Source organism: Macrobrachium rosenbergii, chromosome 47, assembly GCF_040412425.1.
Source record: "Macrobrachium rosenbergii isolate ZJJX-2024 chromosome 47, ASM4041242v1, whole genome shotgun sequence".
In the NCBI taxonomy this organism is placed as follows: domain Eukaryota; kingdom Metazoa; phylum Arthropoda; class Malacostraca; order Decapoda; family Palaemonidae; genus Macrobrachium; species Macrobrachium rosenbergii.
This window is the reverse complement of record NC_089787.1, coordinates 19,716,026-19,723,525: the sequence shown is the minus strand read 5'-3', so window position 1 is coordinate 19,723,525 and position 7,500 is coordinate 19,716,026.

Sequence of the window (7,500 nt, the reverse complement as noted above, 5' to 3'; positions counted from 1 at the left end):
TTGACCTGTGACCCTATAAAGGAGTTGTTGACCTGTGACCTTGAAAGGACTTGACCTGTGACCTTGAAAGGACTTGATCTGTGATCTTGAAAGGAATTGACCTGTGACCCTTAAAAGGAATTGACTTGTGACTAAAAAGGAATTGACCTGTGACCTTGATAGGAAGTGACCCATGACCTTGGAAGGAATTGACTTGTAACCTTAAAAGAAATTGACCTGTGACCCTAAAAAGGAATTAATTTGTGACCTTGAAAGGAATTAACCTGTGACTGTGAAAGGAATTGACCAGTGACATTGAAAGGAATTAACCTCTGACCTTGAAAGGAATTGATCCATAACCTTAAAATGAATTGACATGTGACCTTGCAAGGAATTGACCTCTGACCCTGAAAAGGAATTAATTTGTGACCTTGCAAGAAATTGATCTGTGACCCTGAAAAGGAACTGGCCTGTGACCTTGAAAGGTAATAATTAAATGTTGAACTATCAGTTGACCCATGGACAAAAATAAGTAATGGTCAAAATTACTCAAGACAATATCTTTTGCAGACTCAAATTCTGAGGACCAAAGGCCCATAAATGATCAGTGACCTTTAAAGATAAAGATAAAGTTAAAAAAATACTTTAGGAAAAATATTCATCAACCCTCAAATTAATATATATATATATATATATATATATATATATATATATATATATATATATATATATATATATATATATATGTATATACATATATATGTATGTATAGTTAGTATGTGTATGTGTAATCTGAGAGAGAGAGAGAGAGAGAATGGGAAGAAGTGAATGGCATAAATAAAGAGAGAGAGAATGGGAAAAAAGTGAATGGCATGAATATAAAAAGAGAGAGAGAGAGAGAGAGAGAGAGAGAGAGAGAGAGAGAGAGAGAGAGAGAGAGAGATGGGAAAAGTGAATGACAAAAATAAAAGAGAGAGAGAGAGAGAGAGAGAGAGAGAGAGAGAGAGAGAGAGAGAATGGGAAGAAGTGAATGGCATAAATAAAGAGAGAGAGAATGGGAAAAAGTGAATGGCATGAATATAAAGAGAGAGAGAGAGAGAGAGAGAGAGAGAGAGAGAGAGAGAGAGAGAGAAAAAAGTGAATGACAAAATAAAAAGAGAGAGAGAGAGAGAGAGAGAGAGAGAGAGAGAGAGAGAGAGAGAGAGAGAGAGAGAGAGAGAGAGAAAGAGAATGGGAAAAAAGTGAATGAAACAAATAATAGAGAGAGAGAGAGAGAGAGAGAGAGAGAGAGAGAGAGAGGGAGAGGTTTTATCCCTCATGCCCGGATGGTGAGGCGAGAGCGTCTCTTCGAAAAATGCTCTTATGCTCGGGAAAGTGTTTGATTGGTCGTAAGAAGCTTTATTGAGTGGAATATTACGCTCCATTGCATTAACTTTTCACCTTTTGACACGGGAGAGAGAGAGAGAGAGAGAGAGAGAGAGAGAGAGAGAGAGAGAGAGAGAGAGAGAGAGAGAGAGAGAGAGAGAGATAATTCTTTTGAAGTGGGTCTGAATCTGGGATTTGGTGTTCCCTACTTATGGATTATGGATGTATTACGGCTGTTTGTGTATAAATATATAAGTTATATGTATGTATTTAATATATTTAAATATATATATATATATATATATATATAAATTATATATATATATGTTTATATATATATATATATATATATATATATATATATATATATATATATATATATATATATATATATATATAATAATTATATATATATTATGTTTGTGTTCTTGTACTAAGTTAGAGAGAGAGAGAGAGAGAGAGAGAGAGAGAGAGAGAGAGAGAAAGTATTATAAAATATCGAAAAACACTACCAGCTTTTGCAATTTTTCCCTGCGTGTCCCGATCACCAATCTTTGCTATTTTTCCATATATTTCCCTGATTGTGAACTTCATAGAACCAATCCCCCTTCCCCAAATTGCCCTCTCCTTCCCCCTCCCTCCTCCAATGCCTCATTTACCCCCCCCACCTCCAATGCCACTCCTTGGCCACAACTTATTTCTCCTCCCACCAAAGGGCGTCGCTTCGAATTTCCTAAGGGCATTTCATATCCTGCCCCGGGATTCTCTTCAAAGGCAATATCTTTCCTTATTTGCCTTTATACTCTCTCTCTCTCTCTCTCTCTCTCTCTCTCTCTCTCTCTCTCTCTCTCGTTATGCATAAAAAAATACAAAAGTTTTTTTTTGCCAAAATTAAATCATTGTGATGAGTAAAAAATGTTTTTGTAATGGGACTGGGGAGAGGGAGGGGGGTTTAATTGAGGGTGGGGAAGGGAAGGGAGGAAATCCCATCCTCCCCTTCCTCCCCCCTCCCCCACCCTCAGTTAACCCCCTCCCCCCACTCCCACTACAAGAACAATTTTTACTTGTCACAATTTTTAAATTTTATTTTGTCAAAAAAAATTTTGTGTAATTTTTTCATGCATAACGAGAGAGAGAGAGAGAGAGAGAGAGAGAGAGAGAGAGAGAGAGAGAGAGAGAGAGAGAGAGAGAGAGAGAGAGAGAAATAACAGTATTATTATTATTATTATTATTATTATTATTATTATTATTATTATTATTATTATTATTGCTGAGAAGATGAACCCTATTCATATGGAACAAGCCCAAGCCCACCAAAGGGGCCATTGACTTGAAATTCAAGCTTCCAAAGAATATTATGGCGCTCATTAGGAGGAAGGAAGAGGAAGTAAAGGGAAATACAGAAAGAAAAGATCTCACTTATTAGAAAAGAAAAAATAAATTAATAAATAAATAAATAGATAAATAAAATGTATTAAAACTCGAGGAGAATAATTGTATTAGGGTAGCAATGCATTGCACTCACCAGAACCTTTCAAGTTCCAGTTGTATGACATCCTCTGAGAGAGAGAGAGAGAGAGAGAGAGAGAGAGAGAGAGAGAGAGAGAGAGAGAGAGAGAGAGAGAGAGAGAGACTCTATGACTCTCTTACTCGTTTCTGTAATATTCATCCTTTTCCACATTTTTTTCTCTCTCTCTCTCTCTCTCTCTCTCTCTCTCTCTCTCTCTCTCTCTCTCGCCTTCGCCTTCGCCTCCTAATTCTCGTCATTCTCCCCTTCCTCCTCCTCCTCCTCCTCCTTCATCCTCCTCATCCTCATCCTCCTCAGAGCCTAAAGAAGGGAGCGGACGTTAATCTTCAAAAAGAAAGAGAAAAAAGAAAAAAAAAAATTCCTGACGGTCCGAAGACTTAACGACTGGCCGATCAAAAGGTAACATGTTAAAATTCAGTTTTAATCACCGCTCTCTCTCTCTCTCCATGCCTCTCCCTCTGTCCTTCCAGGCTCCACCCCTAACCCCAAATCCCTACCTTCCCAAGGGAGAGAGAGAGAGAGAGAGAGATTTCCAGAGGTCTCTGTGTGACATGAAGTGACAGATCTGAAGTGACAGATCTTGATGGTGCAGCGGCGGGGGTGGGGTGGGGTTGAAAGGGAAAAAAAGAAAGAACATGAAAGAATATAAATGTGACGGATGAAAGAGAGGCCAAGAATGTGTCGAACTATTCTCCTTTTTTATTCATTCCTTTTTTCTTTTCTTTTTTTCTTTTTGATTTCTTGATGATGGAGTGTGAATATTATTCCGGGGTCTTGCTTTCCCATTCTTCTCATTGAAAGGAAAAATAAGGGAATGGTCCGGGCTTAATGGTTCATGCAGGCATAGAGGTTTATATATATATATATATATATATATATATATATATATATATATATATATATATATATATATATATATATATATATGTATGTAATAACATGGCCTCATTTAAACTGGGTGGGATCTAATGGAGGTTTTACTTATAGAAGTTTATTTTACAGCTACCAGACGATGGGGGCAGGCAGTCTCTGGAAACTTGTAACTTTTTTTTTTTTTATTAGTAAAATATCCATTAGATACCATCATGTATAAATGAGGTCCTGTTATTATATATATATATATATATATATATATATATATATATACATATATATATATATATATATATATATATATATATATATATATATATAAATATATATCATCAATATATATATATACATATATATATATATTGAATATATATATATATATATATATATATATATATATATATATATATATATAAAAAATTTTCATCAACAGTGCATTGAATCCCCGTACATACAATGCATCACTTTTTAAGTTTTTAAGTAGCATTGAGCATCCAACTTCACTACCATGCCACTTTATCAGATACTTTGCTTCTTCTTCAGATCCTTTGCTACTTTCTCTGTTACTTTGCTCATTTCTCTGATATTTTGCTGCTTTCTAACATTTCCTGTCTTTTATGTTTTAGCAGGCCTTCTTCAGTGGCCTACTTCTACTTTCTCTGATTGCTGCTTTCCCTAATACTTTATCACTTTCTCTGATGCTTTGCTGCTTTCTCAGATACTCTGCTACTTTCTAAAATCTCCCATCTTTTAATTTTATCAGGTACTTATAATTTCTTATACTTTTTCCTACTTTTTCTTTTCCCCTGACTGCTTTCTGCCTCAGGTGATACTTCTACTTTCTCTAATTGCTACTTTCTAACATTTCCCGTCTTACTTCATGGCTTAAAACATGACTTATTCTATGGCCTGCTGCTTTTTATGCTACTTTATCTCATTTCCTCTTCTACTTTCTGTGCTACTTTTATCCTATTTTTCTTTCGCGCCATTATGCTTATTTTTGCTTCTTTCTAATTTCACAATCTACTTTCTGTGCTACTTTTATCCTAGTTTTCTCTTGCTTATTTTTGCTTCTTTTGTTTCCCCTTTCCTGCTGCTTTCTGTAATGCTGCTTTTCTCCCTTTCATCTTTTCAATGGTCATTTCTCTATCCTTTTTACTGATCGTTTTGGTAATTTTTTTTTAAATTACATTATTTATCGCTGTTCATCTTACCCTTTGTTCTTCCCATTTGATCAGTCGTTATTTTTCCCCGTTGTGCATTTTCATTCATTCATTTATTCATTCACTCAGTCACTCACTTACTCATTGATCAATTAATTTATTCACTCATTCTTTTACTCACACTCAGTTAATGGTTCCTTCACTCGCTCACTCAATCACTCACACAATCATTCACTCACTCACTCAATCATTCACTCACTCATTCACTCAATCATTCACTCACTCATTCACTCACTCATTCAACCATTCACTCACTCATTCACTCACTCATTCACTCACTCAATCATTCACTCATTCACTCAACCATTCACTCACTCATTCAACCATTCACTCACTCACTGATTCATTCACTCACTCAACCATTCACTCATTCACTCACTCACTGATTCATTCGCTCACTCAACCATTCACTCATTCACTCACTCATTCACTCACTCATCCATTCATTCAGTCACTTACTGACCTAATTCACTCACAATCATCCATTCACTCATTCACTCAATCAATCAATCAATCAATCAATTAATCACTCAGTCAATCACTCACTCATCTCGACTAACGACTTTTTTTGCATGTCCTGTGGAAGAGATTCTTACTTCGTTTAGTTTTTTAATATGATTTTGTATTATTTAATTTACTTTCATTTACTCATTTCATATACTAGCTGACCAACCCGGCGCTGATCGGGAAAACTCTGATTGACAACCGATAAACTCTCTCTCTCTCTCTCTCTCTCTCTCTCTCTCTCTCTCTCTCTCTCTCTCTCTCTCTCTCTCTCTTCCTGTTAAGATAGTGCTTCAGTTACATTGCCCAACATTTTTGACATTTTATATTTCACCATTCTCACCCTCCATTCCTATCTGGGCTGAACATTGACTTAAAGGGCACCAGGAGTGTCACTATTCATCTCAGCGACCTCAAAAACTATGGATTAGACGCTAATATCTGTCGTTTTCGGTTGTGTTTACATGTCACCCCCTTCCCACCCCCACCCCCTTTGGTGCCAGTGATGTCTTACCCCACAGTATTCTTTCCCAGATAGCAAGTCACATGTATAGCAAGTTTGGTTTAAATTGCTCAATGCGTTTCAGAGTTATGCTGGAACACACACACACACACACACATACATACAGCCACATACATCCATTTTTATATAAGTGATTGATTGATTGATTTGTGGATATTAAAACTGGCGTTACAACATCTAGGTTGTCACGCCAGTTTCAATATCCACAAATCAATCGGGCAATTATTAAAAACTATAATATTTTTATTTATTTTACTTTAGATTTATTTATTAATTTTTCTCCCGTTTGAGTTATATGTAATTTTTATAAATATCTAGTTTTAGAATTATTTTTATTTATTTAATTTCGCTTTTATTTATTCATTTCTGTTTTGTTATGTATATTATTTTATTTTTATATTTATTTAGTGTTTTATATTTTTATCTATTTTATTTATCTTTTATTTATTAATTTCTGTTCCGTTTCAGTTACTATATTTAAAGTTTATTATATATGTAATATATATACATGTATATATATATATATATCCATCTATCTATCTATATATATATATATAATATATATATATATTATATATATATATCTTTACATATTATTTTGATTTATTGCATTTCACTTTCATTCATTCATTTCCCTTCCGTTTCAGTTATTTTCAAAGATGAGTTTTTGTTTTCGTTCTGGCGACCTCTGTGAGTTCTCTTTGATCCTTTGTGTTCCCCGTTTCTTTTATGCATTGTGTGCGTCGTTTTATAGCGCTGTTTGTTTTTCTTTCGTAGTGTGATTTCGTTGGTTCTCTCTCTCTCTCTCTGTCTCTTTCTTTAAATATATATATATACACATATATGTAAACACACATATAAATATATAATCTATTTATTCACTCATTTATTTATTTATTATCCACTGGACATTTGTCTAAGACCCATTTCATAAAACTGTATCTTTTTTGAACAAACAAGTATCAAACCCCATGATTATTTCTCTCATATATACAAGTAGAAATAAAAGAGAATTAAAATCTGGTGAACTGCTTCCGTCTGGGACTGAATTCAAATTGATTAAGCATTTGACAGAAATACTCTGCTCCTTCCTCCTCGCTCGTTCTCATTAGCTGAACAACTCGTATAATGTCATTGTTCAGAATATACCATCTAATTGTCTTCCTCTCTCTCGATCTCCTACACCTAGCGGGATCCATCTGTCCCGTCTTCGCTCCTTCCTCCTCGCTCGTTCTCATTACATGTTCGAACCATTTCGCCATCTCGACTCTCGTATAATGTCAGCGATCTTCACCGCTCATGTGCTTTTAATGTATGGAAAAACAGAAGCAGATATAGACTTCCCAAGCTTGACTGCCTGTGGAAAGAAGCATCTTAACTCCATCCTTCTCACTTATTCTTACCACATGTTCTAACCATTTTACAGCCTCGACTCCAAGGATCTTCAAACTCCTGCGCTTCCAATTCTGTAGAAAACAGAAGCAAACAGAGGCTTCCAAAGCTTA